The sequence below is a fragment of the Coffea arabica genome, chromosome 11c, assembly GCF_036785885.1.
Source record: "Coffea arabica cultivar ET-39 chromosome 11c, Coffea Arabica ET-39 HiFi, whole genome shotgun sequence".
NCBI lineage: Eukaryota > Viridiplantae > Streptophyta > Magnoliopsida > Gentianales > Rubiaceae > Coffea > Coffea arabica.
This window is the reverse complement of record NC_092330.1, coordinates 23,895,223-23,913,478: the sequence shown is the minus strand read 5'-3', so window position 1 is coordinate 23,913,478 and position 18,256 is coordinate 23,895,223. Positions and strand designations below refer to the sequence as shown.

At 44.2% G+C, this 18,256-nt stretch overlaps 11 non-coding genes and 11 pseudogenes across 11 annotated transcripts; all 22 read right to left on the bottom strand.

The window, feature by feature from the left end:
• Positions 1-1,089: 1,089 nt before the first annotated feature.
• Positions 1,090-1,208, bottom strand: LOC140017409 (5S ribosomal RNA). Its single transcript, XR_011823718.1, has one exon. It is a non-coding gene; the product is annotated as a 5S ribosomal RNA (ribosomal RNA).
• A 927-nt stretch (positions 1,209-2,135) lies between these two features.
• LOC140020326 (5S ribosomal RNA) lies at positions 2,136-2,253 on the bottom strand (annotated as a pseudogene).
• Positions 2,254-2,664: 411 nt separating this feature from the next.
• Positions 2,665-2,783, bottom strand: LOC140017944 (5S ribosomal RNA). Its single transcript, XR_011824249.1, has one exon. It is a non-coding gene; the product is annotated as a 5S ribosomal RNA (ribosomal RNA).
• Positions 2,784-3,709: 926 nt separating this feature from the next.
• On the bottom strand, positions 3,710-3,827 carry LOC140020621 (5S ribosomal RNA; annotated as a pseudogene).
• Positions 3,828-4,238: 411 nt separating this feature from the next.
• On the bottom strand, positions 4,239-4,357 carry LOC140017407 (5S ribosomal RNA). Its single transcript, XR_011823716.1, has one exon. It is a non-coding gene; the product is annotated as a 5S ribosomal RNA (ribosomal RNA).
• A 928-nt stretch (positions 4,358-5,285) lies between these two features.
• LOC140019868 (5S ribosomal RNA) lies at positions 5,286-5,403 on the bottom strand (annotated as a pseudogene).
• A 411-nt stretch (positions 5,404-5,814) lies between these two features.
• LOC140018053 (5S ribosomal RNA) lies at positions 5,815-5,933 on the bottom strand. Its single transcript, XR_011824355.1, has one exon. It is a non-coding gene; the product is annotated as a 5S ribosomal RNA (ribosomal RNA).
• Positions 5,934-6,860: 927 nt separating this feature from the next.
• Positions 6,861-6,978, bottom strand: LOC140020325 (5S ribosomal RNA; annotated as a pseudogene).
• Positions 6,979-7,389: 411 nt separating this feature from the next.
• LOC140017406 (5S ribosomal RNA) lies at positions 7,390-7,508 on the bottom strand. Its single transcript, XR_011823715.1, has one exon. It is a non-coding gene; the product is annotated as a 5S ribosomal RNA (ribosomal RNA).
• A 927-nt stretch (positions 7,509-8,435) lies between these two features.
• On the bottom strand, positions 8,436-8,553 carry LOC140020324 (5S ribosomal RNA; annotated as a pseudogene).
• Positions 8,554-8,964: 411 nt separating this feature from the next.
• LOC140017943 (5S ribosomal RNA) lies at positions 8,965-9,083 on the bottom strand. Its single transcript, XR_011824248.1, has one exon. It is a non-coding gene; the product is annotated as a 5S ribosomal RNA (ribosomal RNA).
• Positions 9,084-10,011: 928 nt separating this feature from the next.
• On the bottom strand, positions 10,012-10,129 carry LOC140020323 (5S ribosomal RNA; annotated as a pseudogene).
• A 411-nt stretch (positions 10,130-10,540) lies between these two features.
• LOC140017405 (5S ribosomal RNA) lies at positions 10,541-10,659 on the bottom strand. The gene has a single exon (XR_011823714.1). It is a non-coding gene; the product is annotated as a 5S ribosomal RNA (ribosomal RNA).
• Positions 10,660-11,586: 927 nt separating this feature from the next.
• On the bottom strand, positions 11,587-11,704 carry LOC140020620 (5S ribosomal RNA; annotated as a pseudogene).
• A 411-nt stretch (positions 11,705-12,115) lies between these two features.
• LOC140017404 (5S ribosomal RNA) lies at positions 12,116-12,234 on the bottom strand. The gene has a single exon (XR_011823713.1). It is a non-coding gene; the product is annotated as a 5S ribosomal RNA (ribosomal RNA).
• Positions 12,235-13,161: 927 nt separating this feature from the next.
• Positions 13,162-13,279, bottom strand: LOC140020322 (5S ribosomal RNA; annotated as a pseudogene).
• Positions 13,280-13,690: 411 nt separating this feature from the next.
• LOC140017403 (5S ribosomal RNA) lies at positions 13,691-13,809 on the bottom strand. Its single transcript, XR_011823712.1, has one exon. It is a non-coding gene; the product is annotated as a 5S ribosomal RNA (ribosomal RNA).
• A 927-nt stretch (positions 13,810-14,736) lies between these two features.
• LOC140020321 (5S ribosomal RNA) lies at positions 14,737-14,854 on the bottom strand (annotated as a pseudogene).
• A 411-nt stretch (positions 14,855-15,265) lies between these two features.
• On the bottom strand, positions 15,266-15,384 carry LOC140017941 (5S ribosomal RNA). Its single transcript, XR_011824246.1, has one exon. It is a non-coding gene; the product is annotated as a 5S ribosomal RNA (ribosomal RNA).
• Positions 15,385-16,311: 927 nt separating this feature from the next.
• Positions 16,312-16,429, bottom strand: LOC140019867 (5S ribosomal RNA; annotated as a pseudogene).
• Positions 16,430-16,840: 411 nt separating this feature from the next.
• LOC140018052 (5S ribosomal RNA) lies at positions 16,841-16,959 on the bottom strand. Its single transcript, XR_011824354.1, has one exon. It is a non-coding gene; the product is annotated as a 5S ribosomal RNA (ribosomal RNA).
• Positions 16,960-17,886: 927 nt separating this feature from the next.
• Positions 17,887-18,004, bottom strand: LOC140020319 (5S ribosomal RNA; annotated as a pseudogene).
• Positions 18,005-18,256: the final 252 nt, after the last annotated feature.

Sequence of the window (18,256 nt, the reverse complement as noted above, 5' to 3'; positions counted from 1 at the left end):
ACTACAGCATAAAGAACGAAGGGGAAATTTGGATTTCGAAACAAAAAAGGGAGGGGTGCAACACGAGGATTTCCCAGGGGGTCACCTAGGGGTGTCAACGGGCCGGGTCCGGGCCGGAATTCATTATTCCGGACCCGGACCCGGATCCGACCCGTTTACCCGACGGGTCTTTTATTCGGTGTTCCGGATCCGGACCCGGCGAGTCTCGGATCCGGGTCGGGTCTACCCGAACAAATTTGCCAAAATTTATAATTTCTAACAAAAAAGAGAAAAAGATATATTTGTAAACAAATTTCTAGCTAATGCAAAGAAAAAACCAAATAAGAAAATAAATCAAATTGATTTTACTCAAATACATCATCCTAATCAAATTATATTGATAATATATATTTTTTATAAATTATTAAATCATTTATATCCGGATCCGGGTCTAATACGGGTCGGAATACTATATTCCGTATCCGACCCGTTTTTTTGTTTGAAAAAACGGATCCGGATCCGGATAACGGAATTAAATCCCTACCCATACCCGCAAAAATTTCAGGGATCCGATCCGGATTCAGACCCCACCCGTTGACCGGCCTAGGATCACCCATCCTAGTACTACTGTCGCCCAAGCACGCTTAACTTCGAAGTTCTGATGGGATCCGGTGCATTAGTGCTGGTATGATCGCACCCGCCATGTTCCTTTCGCTTTATTCTTTTAAACTGTCACGTCCTGTGAAGCAGTTTGGCTTTTCTGGACCCGAATTCATTCTAAGCGTCAATTCATGAATTTCCTCTCATCCTTTTATTTATTTACTTTTATATTTTTTTCTTGTTGCTTTGCACCTTTTTTTTCCCTCGTCGAACAAGTCTCAATTATCCTGAAATTGATCCTTCACGCTTGCGCTTATACATTTGCGCCGACAACTTTGACCGACGATCCGGGCTTCGATCCAGCCGTACCGTTCCTGACTTGTCTCGCGCCTTCAGATCCGCCTTCATGCTTCGATGAGAAGCAAAATTTAAAGCAATCGTTCCGACGGAGCTAAATTACTACAGCATAAAGAACGAAGGGGAAATTTGGATTTCGAAACAAAAAAGGGAGGGGTGCAACACGAGGACTTCCCAGGGGGTCACCCATCCTAGTACTACTCTCGCCCAAGCACGCTTAACTTCGGAGTTCTGATGGGATCCGGTGCATTAGTGCTGGTATGATCGCACCCGCCATGTTCCTTTCGCTTTATTCTTTTAAACTGCCCCGTCCTGTGAAGCAGTGTGGCTTTTCTGGACCCGAATTCATTTTAAGCGTCAATTCAAGAATTTCCCCTCATCCTTTTATTTATTTACTTTTACATTTTTTTCTTGTTGATTTGCACCATTTTTTTTTCCCTCGTCGCGCAACTCTCAATTATCCTGAAATTGATCCTTCACGCTTGCGCTTATACATTTGCGCCGACAACTTTGACCGACGATCCGGGCTTCGATCCAGCCGTACCGTTCCTGACTTGTCTCGCGCCTTCAGATCCGCCTTCATGCTTCGATGAGAAGCAAAATATAAAGCAATCGTTCCGACGGAGCTAAATTACTACAGCATAAAGAACGAAGGGGAAATTTGGATTTCGAAACAAAAAAGGGAGGGGTGCAACACGAGGATTTCCCAGGGGGTCACCTAGGGGTGTCAACGGGCCGGGTCCGGGCCGGAATTCATTATTCCGGACCCGGACCCGGATCCGACCCGTTTACCCGACGGGTCTTTTATTCTGTGTTCCGGATCCGGACCCGGCGAGTCTCGGATCCGGGTCGGGTCTACCCGAACAAATTTGCCAAAATTTATAATTTCTAACAAAAAAGAGAAAAAGATATATTTGTAAACAAATTTCTAGCTAATGCAAAGAAAAAACCAAATACGAAAATAAATCAAATTGATTTTACTCAAATACATCATCCTAATCAAATTATATTGATAATATATATTTTTTATAAATTATTAAATCATTTATATCCGGATCCGGGTCCAATACGGGTCGGAATACTATATTCCGTATCCGACCCGTTTTTTTGTTTGAAAAAACGGATCCGGATCCGGATAACGGAATTAAATCCCTACCCATACCCGCAAAAATTTCAGGGATCCGATCCGGATCCGGGTGTAGACCCGACCCGTTGACCGGCCTAGGGTCACCCATCCTGGTACTACTGTCGCCCAAGCACGCTTAACTTCGAAGTTCTGATGGGATCCGGTGCATTAGTGCTGGTATGATCGCACCCGCCATGTTCCTTTCGCTTTATTCTTTTAAACTGTCACGTCCTGTGAAGCAGTTTGGCTTTTCTGGACCCGAATTCATTCTAAGCGTCAATTCATGAATTTCCTCTCATCCTTTTATTTATTTACTTTTATATTTTTTTCTTGTTGCTTTGCACCTTTTTTTTCCCTCGTCGAACAACTCTCAATTATCCTGAAATTGATCCTTCACGCTTGCGCTTATACATTTGCGCCGACAACTTTGACCGACGATCCGGGCTTCGATCCAGCCGTACCGTTCCTGACTTGTCTCGCGCCTTCAGATCCGCCTTCATGCTTCGATGAGAAGCAAAATATAAAGCAATCGTTCCGACGGAGCTAAATTACTACAGCATAAAGAACGAAGGGGAAATTTGGATTTCGAAACAAAAAAGGGAGGGGTGCAACAAGAGGACTTCCCAGGGGGTCACCCATCCTAGTACTACTCTCGCCCAAGCACGCTTAACTTCGGAGTTCTGATGGGATCCGGTGCATTAGTGCTGGTATGATCGCACCCGCCATGTTCCTTTCGCTTTATTCTTTTAAACTGCCCCGTCCTGTGAAGCAGTGTGGCTTTTCTGGACCCGAATTCATTTTAAGCGTCAATTCAAGAATTTCCCCTCATCCTTTTATTTATTTACTTTTACATTTTTTTCTTGTTGATTTGCACCATTTTTTTTCCCTCGTCGCGCAACTCTCAATTATCCTGAAATTGATCATTCACGCTTGCGCTTATACATTTGCGCCGACAACTTTGACCGACGATCCTGGCTTCGCTCCAGCCGTACCGTTCCTGACTTGTCTCGCGCCTTCAGATCCGCCTTCATGCTTCGATGAGAAGCAAAATATAAAGCAATCGTTCCGACGGAGCTAAATTACTACAGCATAAAGAACGAAGGGGAAATTTGGATTTCGAAACAAAAAAGGGAGGGGTGCAACACGAGGATTTCCCAGGGGGTCACCTAGGGGTGTCAACGGGCCGGGTCCGGGTCGGAATTCATTATTTCGGACCCGGACCCGGATCCGACCCGTTTACCCGACGGGTATTTTATTCGGTGTTTCGGATCCGGACCCGGCGAGTCTCGGATCCGGGTCGGGTCTACCCGATCAAATTTGCCAAAATTTATGATTTCTAACAAAAAAGAGAATAAGATATATTTGTAAACAAATTTCTAGCTAATGCAAAGAAAAAACCAAATAAGAAAATAAATCAAATTGATTTTACTCAAATACATCATCCTAATCAAATTATATTGATAATATATATTTTTTATAAATTATTAAATCATTTATATCCGGATCCGGGTCTAATACGGGTCGGAATACTATATTCCGTATCCGACCCGTTTTTTTGTTTGAAAAAACGGATCCGGATCCGGATAACGGAATTAAATCCCTACCCATACCCGCAAAAATTTCAGGGATCCGATCCGGATCCGGGTGTAGACCCGACCCGTTGACCGGCCTAGGATCACCCATCCTAGTACTACTGTCGCCCAAGCACGCTTAACTTCGAAGTTCTGATGGGATCCGGTGCATTAGTGCTGGTATGATCGCACCCGCCATGTTCCTTTCGCTTTATTCTTTTAAACTGTCACGTCCTGTGAAGCAGTTTGGCTTTTCTGGACCCGAATTCATTCTAAGCGTCAATTCATGAATTTCCTCTCATCCTTTTATTTATTTACTTTTATATTTTTTTCTTGTTGCTTTGCACCTTTTTTTTCCCTCGTCGAACAAGTCTCAATTATCCTGAAATTGATCCTTCACGCTTGCGCTTATACATTTGCGCCGACAACTTTGACCGACGATCCGGGCTTCGATCCAGCCGTACCGTTCCTGACTTGTCTCGCGCCTTCAGATCCGCCTTCATGCTTCGATGAGAAGCAAAATATAAAGCAATCGTTCCGACGGAGCTAAATTACTACAGCATAAAGAACGAAGGGGAAATTTGGATTTCGAAACAAAAAAGGGAGGGGTGCAACACGAGGACTTCCCAGGGGGTCACCCATCCTAGTACTACTCTCGCCCAAGCACGCTTAACTTCGGAGTTCTGATGGGATCCGGTGCATTAGTGCTGGTATGATCGCACCCGCCATGTTCCTTTCGCTTTATTCTTTTAAACTGCCCCGTCCTGTGAAGCAGTGTGGCTTTTCTGGACCCGAATTCATTTTAAGCGTCAATTCAAGAATTTCCCCTCATCCTTTTATTTATTTACTTTTACATTTTTTTCTTGTTGATTTGCACCATTTTTTTTTCCCTCGTCGCGCAACTCTCAATTATCCTGAAATTGATCCTTCACGCTTGCGCTTATACATTTGCGCCGACAACTTTGACCGACGATCCGGGCTTCGATCCAGCCGTACCGTTCCTGACTTGTCTCGCGCCTTCAGATCCGCCTTCATGCTTCGATGAGAAGCAAAATATAAAGCAATCGTTCCGACGGAGCTAAATTACTACAGCATAAAGAACGAAGGGGAAATTTGGATTTCGAAACAAAAAAGGGAGGGGTGCAACACGAGGATTTCCCAGGGGGTCACCTAGGGGTGTCAACGGGCCGGGGTCCGGGCCGGAATTCATTATTCCGGACCCGGACCCGGATCCGACCAGTTTACCCGACGGGTCTTTTATTCGGTGTTCCGGATCCGGACCCGGCGAGTCTCGGATCCGGGTCGGGTCTACCCGAACAAATTTGTCAAAATTTATAATTTCTAACAAAAAAGAGAAAAAGATATATTTGTAAACAAATTTCTAGCTAATGCAAAGAAAAAACCAAATAAGAAAATAAATCAAATTGATTTTACTCAAATACATCATCCTAATCAAATTATATTGATAATATATATTTTTTATAAATTATTAAATCATTTATATCCGGATCCGGGTCTAATACGGGTCGGAATACTATATTCCGTATCCGACCCGTTTTTTTGTTTGAAAAAACGGATCCGGATCCGGATAACGGAATTAAATCCCTACCCATACCCGCAAAAATTTTAGGGATCCGATCCGGATCCGGGTGTAGACCCGACCCGTTGACCGGCCTAGGGTCACCCATCCTAGTACTACTGTCGCCCAAGCACGCTTAACTTCGAAGTTCTGATGGGATCCGGTGCATTAGTGCTGGTATGATCGCACCCGCCATGTTCCTTTCGCTTTATTCTTTTAAACTGCCACGTCCTGTGAAGCAGTTTGGCTTTTTTGGACCCGAATTCATTCTAAGCGTCAATTCATGAATTTCCTCTCATCCTTTTATTTATTTACTTTTATATTTTTTTCTTGTTGCTTTGCACCTTTTTTTTCTCTCGTCGAACAACTCTCAATTATCCTGAAATTGATCCTTCACGCTTGCGCTTATACATTTGCGCCGACAACTTTGACCGACGATCCGGGTTTCGATCCAGCCGTACCGTTCCTGACTTGTCTCGCGCCTTCAGATCCGCCTTCATGCTTCGATGAGAAGCAAAATATAAAGCAATCGTTCCGACGGAGCTAAATTACTACAGCATAAAGAACGAAGGGGAAATTTGGATTTCGAAACAAAAAAGGGAGGGTTGCAACACGAGGACTTCCCAGGGGGTCACCCATCCTAGTACTACTATCGCCCAAGCACGCTTAACTTCGGAGTTCTGATGGGATCCGGTGCATTAGTGCTGGTATGATCGCACCCGCCATGTTCCTTTCGCTTTATTCTTTTAAACTGCCCCGTCCTGTGAAGCAGTGTGGCTTTTCTGGACCCGAATTCATTCTAAGCGTCAATTCAAGAATTTCCCCTCATCCTTTTATTTATTTACTTTTACATTTTTTTCTTGTTGATTTGCACCATTTTTTTTTCCCTCGTCGCGCAACTCTCAATTATCCTGAAATTGATCCTTCACGCTTGCGCTTATACATTTGCGCCGACAACTTTGACCGACGATCCGGGCTTCGATCCAGCCGTACCGTTCCTGACTTGTCTCGCGCCTTCAGATCCGCCTTCATGCTTCGATGAGAAGCAAAATATAAAGCAATCGTTCCGACGGAGCTAAATTACTACAGCATAAAGAGCGAAGGGGAAATTTGGATTTCGAAACAAAAAAGGGAGGGGTGCAACACGAGGATTTCCCAGGGGGTCACCTAGGGGTGTCAACGGGCCGGGTCCGGGCCGGAATTCATTATTCCGGACCCGGACCCGGATCCGACCCGTTTACCCGACGGGTCTTTTATTCTGTGTTCCGGATCCGGACCCGGCGAGTCTCGGATCCGGGTCGGGTCTACCCGAACAAATTTGCCAAAATTTATAATTTCTAACAAAAAAGAGAAAAAGATATATTTGTAAACAAATTTCTAGCTAATGCAAAGAAAAAACCAAATAAGAAAATAAATCAAATTGATTTTACTCAAATACATCATCCTAATCAAATTATATTGATAATATATATTTTTTATAAATTATTAAATCATTTATATCCGGATCCGGGTCTAATACGGGTCGGAATACTATATTCCGTATCCGACCCGTTTTTTTGTTTGAAAAAACGGATCCGGATCCGGATAACGGAATTAAATCCCTACCCATACCCGCAAAAATTTCAGGGATCCGATCCGGATCCGGGTGTAGACCCGACCCGTTGACCGGCCTAGGGTCACCCATCCTGGTACTACTGTCGCCCAAGCACGCTTAACTTCGAAGTTCTGATGGGATCCGGTGCATTAGTGCTGGTATGATCGCACCCGCCATGTTCCTTTCGCTTTATTCTTTTAAACTGTCACGTCCTGTGAAGCAGTTTGGCTTTTCTGGACCCGAATTCATTCTAAGCGTCAATTCATGAATTTCCTCTCATCCTTTTATTTATTTACTTTTATATTTTTTTCTTGTTGCTTTGCACCTTTTTTTTCCCTCGTCGAACAACTCTCAATTATCCTGAAATTGATCCTTCACGCTTGCGCTTATACATTTGCGCCGACAACTTTGACCGACGATCCGGGCTTCGATCCAGCCGTACCGTTCCTGACTTGTCTCGCGCCTTCAGATCCGCCTTCATGCTTCGATGAGAAGCAAAATATAAAGCAATCGTTCCGACGGAGCTAAATTACTACAGCATAAAGAACGAAGGGGAAATTTGGATTTCGAAACAAAAAAGGGAGGGGTGCAACACGAGGACTTCCCAGGGGGTCACCCATCCTAGTACTACTCTCGCCCAAGCACGCTTAACTTCGGAGTTCTGATGGGATCCGGTGCATTAGTGCTGGTATGATCGCACCCGCCATGTTCCTTTCGCTTTATTCTTTTAAACTGCCCCGTCCTGTGAAGCAGTGTGGCTTTTCTGGACCCGAATTCATTTTAAGCGTCAATTCAAGAATTTCCCCTCATCCTTTTATTTATTTACTTTTACATTTTTTTCTTGTTGATTTGCACCATTTTTTTTTCCCTCGTCGCGCAACTCTCAATTATCCTGAAATTGATCCTTCACGCTTGCGCTTATACATTTGCGCCGACAACTTTGACCGACGATCCGGGCTTCGATCCAGCCGTACCGTTCCTGACTTGTCTCGCGCCTTCAGATCCGCCTTCATGCTTCGATGAGAAGCAAAATATAAAGCAATCGTTCCGACGGAGCTAAATTACTACAGCATAAAGAACGAAGGGGAAATTTGGATTTCGAAACAAAAAAGGGAGGGATGCAACACGAGGATTTCCCAGGGGGTCACCTAGGGGTGTCAACGGGCCGGGTCCGGGCCGGAATTCATTATTCCGGACCCGGACCCGGATCCGACCCGTTTACCCGACGGGTCTTTTATTCGGTGTTCCGGATCCGGACCCGGCGAGTCTCGGATCCGGGTCGGGTCTACCCGAACAAATTTGCCAAAATTTATAATTTCTAACAAAAAAGAGAAAAAGATATATTTGTAAACAAATTTCTAGCTAATGCAAAGAAAAAACCAAATAAGAAAATAAATCAAATTGATTTTACTCAAATACATCATCCTAATCAAATTATATTGATAATATATATTTTTTATAAATTATTAAATCATTTATATCCGGATCCGGGTCTAATACGGGTCGGAATACTATATTCCGTATCCGACCCGTTTTTTTGTTTGAAAAAACGGATCCGGATCCGGATAACGGAATTAAATCCCTACCCATACCCGCAAAAATTTCAGGGATCCGATCCGGATCCGGGTGTAGACCCGACCCGTTGACCGGCCTAGGGTCACCCATCCTGGTACTACTGTCGCCCAAGCACGCTTAACTTCGAAGTTCTGATGGGATCCGGTGCATTAGTGCTGGTATGATCGCACCCGCCATGTTCCTTTCGCTTTATTCTTTTAAACTGTCACGTCCTGTGAAGCAGTTTGGCTTTTCTGGACCCGAATTCATTCTAAGCGTCAATTCATGAATTTCCTCTCATCCTTTTATTTATTTACTTTTATATTTTTTTCTTGTTGCTTTGCACCTTTTTTTTCCCTCGTCGAACAACTCTCAATTATCCTGAAATTGATCCTTCACGCTTGCGCTTATACATTTGCGCCGACAACTTTGACCGACGATCCGGGCTTCGATCCAGCCGTACCGTTCCTGACTTGTCTCGCGCCTTCAGATCCGCCTTCATGCTTCGATGAGAAGCAAAATATAAAGCAATCGTTCCGACGGAGCTAAATTACTACAGCATAAAGAACGAAGGGGAAATTTGGATTTCGAAACAAAAAAGGGAGGGGTGCAACAAGAGGACTTCCCAGGGGGTCACCCATCCTAGTACTACTCTCGCCCAAGCACGCTTAACTTCGGAGTTCTGATGGGATCCGGTGCATTAGTGCTGGTATGATCGCACCCGCCATGTTCCTTTCGCTTTATTCTTTTAAACTGCCCCGTCCTGTGAAGCAGTGTGGCTTTTCTGGACCCGAATTCATTCTAAGCGTCAATTCAAGAATTTCCCCTCATCCTTTTATTTATTTACTTTTACATTTTTTTCTTGTTGATTTGCACCATTTTTTTTTCCCTCGTCGCGCAACTCTCAATTATCCTGAAATTGATCCTTCACGCTTGCGCTTATACATTTGCGCCGACAACTTTGACCGACGATCCGGGCTTCGATCCAGCCGTACCGTTCCTGACTTGTCTCGCGCCTTCAGATCCGCCTTCATGCTTCGATGAGAAGCAAAATATAAAGCAATCGTTCCGACGGAGCTAAATTACTACAGCATAAAGAGCGAAGGGGAAATTTGGATTTCGAAACAAAAAAGGGAGGGGTGCAACACGAGGATTTCCCAGGGGGTCACCTAGGGGTGTCAACGGGCCGGGTCCGGGCCGGAATTCATTATTCCGGACCCGGACCCGGATCCGACCCGTTTACCCGACGGGTCTTTTATTCTGTGTTCCGGATCCGGACCCGGCGAGTCTCGGATCCGGGTCGGGTCTACCCGAACAAATTTGCCAAAATTTATAATTTCTAACAAAAAAGAGAAAAAGATATATTTGTAAACAAATTTCTAGCTAATGCAAAGAAAAAACCAAATAAGAAAATAAATCAAATTGATTTTACTCAAATACATCATCCTAATCAAATTATATTGATAATATATATTTTTTATAAATTATTAAATCATTTATATCCGGATCCGGGTCTAATACGGGTCGGAATACTATATTCCGTATCCGACCCGTTTTTTTGTTTGAAAAAACGGATCCGGATCCGGATAACGGAATTAAATCCCTACCCATACCCGCAAAAATTTCAGGGATTCCGATCCGGATCCGGGTGTAGACCCGACCCGTTGACCGGCCTAGGGTCACCCATCCTGGTACTACTGTCGCCCAAGCACGCTTAACTTCGAAGTTCTGATGGGATCCGGTGCATTAGTGCTGGTATGATCGCACCCGCCATGTTCCTTTCGCTTTATTCTTTTAAACTGTCACGTCCTGTGAAGCAGTTTGGCTTTTCTGGACCCGAATTCATTCTAAGCGTCAATTCATGAATTTCCTCTCATCCTTTTATTTATTTACTTTTATATTTTTTTCTTGTTGCTTTGCACCTTTTTTTTCCCTCGTCGAACAACTCTCAATTATCCTGAAATTGATCCTTCACGCTTGCGCTTATACATTTGCGCCGACAACTTTGACCGACGATCCGGGCTTCGATCCAGCCGTACCGTTCCTGACTTGTCTCGCGCCTTCAGATCCGCCTTCATGCTTCGATGAGAAGCAAAATATAAAGCAATCGTTCCGACGGAGCTAAATTACTACAGCATAAAGAACGAAGGGGAAATTTGGATTTCGAAACAAAAAAGGGAGGGGTGCAACACGAGGACTTCCCAGGGGGTCACCCATCCTAGTACTACTCTCGCCCAAGCACGCTTAACTTCGGAGTTCTGATGGGATCCGGTGCATTAGTGCTGGTATGATCGCACCCGCCATGTTCCTTTCGCTTTATTCTTTTAAACTGCCCCGTCCTGTGAAGCAGTGTGGCTTTTCTGGACCCGAATTCATTTTAAGCGTCAATTCAAGAATTTCCCCTCATCCTTTTATTTATTTACTTTTACATTTTTTTCTTGTTGATTTGCACCATTTTTTTTTCCCTCGTCGCGCAACTCTCAATTATCCTGAAATTGATCCTTCACGCTTGCGCTTATACATTTGCGCCGACAACTTTGACCGACGATCCGGGCTTCGATCCAGCCGTACCGTTCCTGACTTGTCTCGCGCCTTCAGATCCGCCTTCATGCTTCGATGAGAAGCAAAATATAAAGCAATCGTTCCGACGGAGCTAAATTACTACAGCATAAAGAACGAAGGGGAAATTTGGATTTCGAAACAAAAAAGGGAGGGATGCAACACGAGGATTTCCCAGGGGGTCACCTAGGGGTGTCAACGGGCCGGGTCCGGGCCGGAATTCATTATTCCGGACCCGGACCCGGATCCGACCCGTTTACCCGACGGGTCTTTTATTCGGTGTTCCGGATCCGGACCCGGCGAGTCTCGGATCCGGGTCGGGTCTACCCGAACAAATTTGCCAAAATTTATAATTTCTAACAAAAAAGAGAAAAAGATATATTTGTAAACAAATTTCTAGCTAATGCAAAGAAAAAACCAAATAAGAAAATAAATCAAATTGATTTTACTCAAATACATCATCCTAATCAAATTATATTGATAATATATATTTTTTATAAATTATTAAATCATTTATATCCGGATCCGGGTCTAATACGGGTCGGAATACTATATTCCGTATCCGACCCGTTTTTTTGTTTGAAAAAACGGATCCGGATCCGGATAACGGAATTAAATCCCTACCCATACACGCAAAAATTTCAGGGATCCGATCCGGATCCGGGTGTAGACCCGACCCGTTGACCGGCCTAGGATCACCCATCCTAGTACTACTGTCGCCCAAGCACGCTTAACTTCGAAGTTCTGATGGGATCCGGTGCATTAGTGCTGGTATGATCGCACCCGCCATGTTCCTTTCGCTTTATTCTTTTAAACTGTCACGTCCTGTGAAGCAGTTTGGCTTTTCTGGACCCGAATTCATTCTAAGCGTCAATTCATGAATTTCCTCTCATCCTTTTATTTATTTACTTTTATATTTTTTTCTTGTTGCTTTGCACCTTTTTTTTCCCTCGTCGAACAAGTCTCAATTATCCTGAAATTGATTCTTCACGCTTGCGCTTATACATTTGCGCCGACAACTTTGACCGACGATCCGGGCTTCGATCCAGCCGTACCGTTCCTGACTTGTCTCGCGCCTTCAGATCCGCCTTCATGCTTCGATGAGAAGCAAAATTTAAAGCAATCGTTCCGACGGAGCTAAATTACTACAGCATAAAGAACGAAGGGGAAATTTGGATTTCGAAACAAAAAAGGGAGGGGTGCAACACGAGGACTTCCCAGGGGGTCACCCATCCTAGTACTACTCTCGCCCAAGCACGCTTAACTTCGGAGTTCTGATGGGATCCGGTGCATTAGTGCTGGTATGATCGCACCCGCCATGTTCCTTTCGTTTTATTCTTTTAAACTGCCCCGTCCTGTGAAGCAGTGTGGCTTTTCTGGACCCGAATTCATTCTAAGCGTCAATTCAAGAATTTCCCCTCATCCTTTTATTTATTTACTTTTACATTTTTTTCTTGTTGATTTGCACCATTTTTTTTTCCCTCGTCGCGCAACTCTCAATTATCCTGAAATTGATCCTTCACGCTTGCGCTTATACATTTGCGCCGACAACTTTGACCGACGATCCGGGATTCGATCCAGCCGTACCGTTCCTGACTTGTCTCGCGCCTTCAGATCCGCCTTCATGCTTCGATGAGAAGCAAAATATAAAGCAATCGTTCCGACGGAGCTAAATTACTACAGCATAAAGAACGAAGGGGAAATTTGGATTTCGAAACAAAAAAGGGAGGGGTGCAACACGAGGATTTCCCAGGGGGTCACCTAGGGGTGTCAACGGGCCGGATCCGGGCCGGAATTCATTATTCCGGACCCGGACCCGGATCCGACCCGTTTACCCGACGGGTCTTTTATTCGGTGTTCCGGATCCGGACCCGGCGAGTCTCGGATCCGGGTCGGGTCTACCCGAACAAATTTGCCAAAATTTATAATTTCTAACAAAAAAGAGAAAAAGATATATTTGTAAAAAATTTCTAGCTAATGCAAAGAAAAAACCAAATAAGAAAATAAATCAAATTGATTTTACTCAAATACATCATCCTAATCAAATTATATTGATAATATATATTTTTTATAAATTATTAAATCATTTATATCCGGATCCGGGTCTAATACGGGTCGGAATACTATATTCCGTATCCGACCCGTTTTTTTGTTTGAAAAAACGGATCCGGATCCGGATAACGGAATTAAATCCCTACCCATACCCGCAAAAATTTCAGGGATTCCGATCCGGATCCGGGTGTAGACCCGACCCGTTGACCGGCCTAGGGTCACCCATCCTGGTACTACTGTCGCCCAAGCACGCTTAACTTCGAAGTTCTGATGGGATCCGGTGCATTAGTGCTGGTATGATCGCACCCGCCATGTTCCTTTCGCTTTATTCTTTTAAACTGTCACGTCCTGTGAAGCAGTTTGGCTTTTCTGGACCCGAATTCATTCTAAGCGTCAATTCATGAATTTCCTCTCATCCTTTTATTTATTTACTTTTATATTTTTTTCTTGTTGCTTTGCACCTTTTTTTTCCCTCGTCGAACAACTCTCAATTATCCTGAAATTGATCCTTCACGCTTGCGCTTATACATTTGCGCCGACAACTTTGACCGACGATCCGGGCTTCGATCCAGCCGTACCGTTCCTGACTTGTCTCGCGCCTTCAGATCCGCCTTCATGCTTCGATGAGAAGCAAAATATAAAGCAATCGTTCCGACGGAGCTAAATTACTACAGCATAAAGAACGAAGGGGAAATTTGGATTTCGAAACAAAAAAGGGAGGGGTGCAACACGAGGACTTCCCAGGGGGTCACCCATCCTAGTACTACTCTCGCCCAAGCACGCTTAACTTCGGAGTTCTGATGGGATCCGGTGCATTAGTGCTGGTATGATCGCACCCGCCATGTTCCTTTCGCTTTATTCTTTTAAACTGCCCCGTCCTGTGAAGCAGTGTGGCTTTTCTGGACCCGAATTCATTTTAAGCGTCAATTCAAGAATTTCCCCTCATCCTTTTATTTATTTACTTTTACATTTTTTTCTTGTTGATTTGCACCATTTTTTTTTCCCTCGTCGCGCAACTCTCAATTATCCTGAAATTGATCCTTCACGCTTGCGCTTATACATTTGCGCCGACAACTTTGACCGACGATCCGGGCTTCGATCCAGCCGTACCGTTCCTGACTTGTCTCGCGCCTTCAGATCCGCCTTCATGCTTCGATGAGAAGCAAAATATAAAGCAATCGTTCCGACGGAGCTAAATTACTACAGCATAAAGAACGAAGGGGAAATTTGGATTTCGAAACAAAAAAGGGAGGGATGCAACACGAGGATTTCCCAGGGGGTCACCTAGGGGTGTCAACGGGCCGGGTCCGGGCCGGAATTCATTATTCCGGACCCGGACCCGGATCCGACCCGTTTACCCGACGGGTCTTTTATTCGGTGTTCCGGATCCGGACCCGGCGAGTCTCGGATCCGGGTCGGGTCTACCCGAACAAATTTGCCAAAATTTATAATTTCTAACAAAAAAGAGAAAAAGATATATTTGTAAACAAATTTCTAGCTAATGCAAAGAAAAAACCAAATAAGAAAATAAATCAAATTGATTTTACTCAAATACATCATCCTAATCAAATTATATTGATAATATATATTTTTTATAAATTATTAAATCATTTATATCCGGATCCGGGTCTAATACGGGTCGGAATACTATATTCCGTATCCGACCCGTTTTTTTGTTTGAAAAAACGGATCCGGATCCGGATAACGGAATTAAATCCCTACCCATACCCGCAAAAATTTCAGGGATCCGATCCGGATCCGGGTGTAGACCCGACCCGTTGACCGGCCTAGGGTCACCCATCCTGGTACTACTGTCGCCCAAGCACGCTTAACTTCGAAGTTCTGATGGGATCCGGTGCATTAGTGCTGGTATGATCGCACCCGCCATGTTCCTTTCGCTTTATTCTTTTAAACTGTCACGTCCTGTGAAGCAGTTTGGCTTTTCTGGACCCGAATTCATTCTAAGCGTCAATTCATGAATTTCCTCTCATCCTTTTATTTATTTACTTTTATATTTTTTTCTTGTTGCTTTGCACCTTTTTTTTCCCTCGTCGAACAACTCTCAATTATCCTGAAATTGATCCTTCACGCTTGCGCTTATACATTTGCGCCGACAACTTTGACCGACGATCCGGGCTTCGATCCAGCCGTACCGTTCCTGACTTGTCTCGCGCCTTCAGATCCGCTTTCATGCTTCGATGAGAAGCAAAATATAAAGCAATCGTTCCGACGGAGCTAAATTACTACAGCATAAAGAACGAAGGGGAAATTTGGATTTCGAAACAAAAAAGGGAGGGGTGCAACAAGAGGACTTCCCAGGGGGTCACCCATCCTAGTACTACTCTCGCCCAAGCACGCTTAACTTCGGAGTTCTGATGGGATCCGGTGCATTAGTGCTGGTATGATCGCACCCGCCATGTTCCTTTCGCTTTATTCTTTTAAACTGCCCCGTCCTGTGAAGCAGTGTGGCTTTTCTGGACCCGAATTCATTTTAAGCGTCAATTCAAGAATTTCCCCTCATCCTTTTATTTATTTACTTTTACATTTTTTTCTTGTTGATTTGCACCATTTTTTTTCCCTCGTCGCGCAACTCTCAATTATCCTGAAATTGATCCTTCACGCTTGCGCTTATACATTTGCGCCGACAACTTTGACCGACGATCCGGGCTTCGATCCAGCCGTACCGTTCCTGACTTGTCTCGCGCCTTCAGATCCGCCTTCATGCTTCGATGAGAAGCAAAATATAAAGCAATCGTTCCGACGGAGCTAAATTACTACAGCATAAAGAACGAAGGGGAAATTTGGATTTCGAAACAAAAAAGGGAGGGGTGCAACACGAGGATTTCCCAGGGGGTCACCTAGGGGTGTCAACGGGCCGGGGTCCGGGCCGGAATTCATTATTCCGGACCCGGACCCGGATCCGACCAGTTTACCCGACGGGTCTTTTATTCGGTGTTCCGGATCCGGACCCGGCGAGTCTCGGATCCGGGTCGGGTCTACCCGAACAAATTTGTCAAAATTTATAATTTCTAACAAAAAAGAGAAAAAGATATATTTGTAAACAAATTTCTAGCTAATGCAAAGAAAAAACCAAATAAGAAAATAAATCAAATTGATTTTACTCAAATACATCATCCTAATCAAATTATATTGATAATATATATTTTTTATAAATTATTAAATCATTTATATCCGGATCCGGGTCTAATACGGGTCGGAATACTATATTCCGTATCCGACCCGTTTTTTTGTTTGAAAAAACGGATCCGGATCCGGATAACGGAATTAAATCCCTACCCATACCCGCAAAAATTTCAGGGATCCGATCCGGATCCGGGTGTAGACCCGACCCGTTGACCGGCCTAGGGTCACCCATCCTAGTACTACTGTCGCCCAAGCACGCTTAACTTCGAAGTTCTGATGGGATCCGGTGCATTAGTGCTGGTATGATCGCACCCGCCATGTTCCTTTCGCTTTATTCTTTTAAACTGCCACGTCCTGTGAAGCAGTTTGGCTTTTTTGGACCCGAATTCATTCTAAGCGTCAATTCATGAATTTCCTCTCATCCTTTTATTTATTTACTTTTATATTTTTTTCTTGTTGCTTTGCACCTTTTTTTTCTCTCGTCGAACAACTCTCAATTATCCTGAAATTGATCCTTCACGCTTGCGCTTATACATTTGCGCCGACAACTTTGACCGACGATCCGGGTTTCGATCCAGCCGTACCGTTCCTGACTTGTCTCGCGCCTTCAGATCCGCCTTCATGCTTCGATGAGAAGCAAAATATAAAGCAATCGTTCCGACGGAGCTAAATTACTACAGCATAAAGAACGAAGGGGAAATTTGGATTTCGAAACAAAAAAGGGAGGGTTGCAACACGAGGACTTCCCAGGGGGTCACCCATCCTAGTACTACTATCGCCCAAGCACGCTTAACTTCGGAGTTCTGATGGGATCCGGTGCATTAGTGCTGGTATGATCGCACCCGCCATGTTCCTTTCGCTTTATTCTTTTAAACTGCCCCGTCCTGTGAAGCAGTGTGGCTTTTCTGGACCCGAATTCATTCTAAGCGTCAATTCAAGAATTTCCCCTCATCCTTTTATTTATTTACTTTTACATTTTTTTCTTGTTGATTTGCACCATTTTTTTTTCCCTCGTCGCGCAACTCTCAATTATCCTGAAATTGATCCTTCACGCTTGCGCTTATACATTTGCGCCGACAACTTTGACCGACGATCCGGGCTTCGATCCAGCCGTACCGTTCCTGACTTGTCTCGCGCCTTCAGATCCGCCTTCATGCTTCGATGAGAAGCAAAATATAAAGCAATCGTTCCGACGGAGCTAAATTACTACAGCATAAAGAGCGAAGGGGAAATTTGGATTTCGAAACAAAAAAGGGAGGGGTGCAACACGAGGATTTCCCAGGGGGTCACCTAGGGGTGTCAACGGGCCGGGTCCGGGCCGGAATTCATTATTCCGGACCCGGACCCGGATCCGACCCGTTTACCCGACGGGTCTTTTATTCTGTGTTCCGGATCCGGACCCGGCGAGTCTCGGATCCGGGTCGGGTCTACCCGAACAAATTTGCCAAAATTTATAATTTCTAACAAAAAAGAGAAAAAGATATATTTGTAAACAAATTTCTAGCTAATGCAAAGAAAAAACCAAATAAGAAAATAAATCAAATTGATTTTACTCAAATACATCATCCTAATCAAATTATATTGATAATATATATTTTTTATAAATTATTAAATCATTTATATCCGGATCCGGGTCTAATACGGGTCGGAATACTATATTCCGTATCCGACCCGTTTTTTTGTTTGAAAAAACGGATCCGGATCCGGATAACGGAATTAAATCCCTACCCATACCCGCAAAAATTTCAGGGATCCGATCCGGATCCGGGTGTAGACCCGACCCGTTGACCGGCCTAGGGTCACCCATCCTGGTACTACTGTCGCCCAAGCACGCTTAACTTCGAAGTTCTGATGGGATCCGGTGCATTAGTGCTGGTATGATCGCACCCGCCATGTTCCTTTCGCTTTATTCTTTTAAACTGTCACGTCCTGTGAAGCAGTTTGGCTTTTCTGGACCCGAATTCATTCTAAGCGTCAATTCATGAATTTCCTCTCATCCTTTTATTTATTTACTTTTATATTTTTTTCTTGTTGCTTTGCACCTTTTTTTTCCCTCGTCGAACAACTCTCAATTATCCTGAAATTGATCCTTCACGCTTGCGCTTATACATTTGCGCCGACAACTTTGACCGACGATCCGG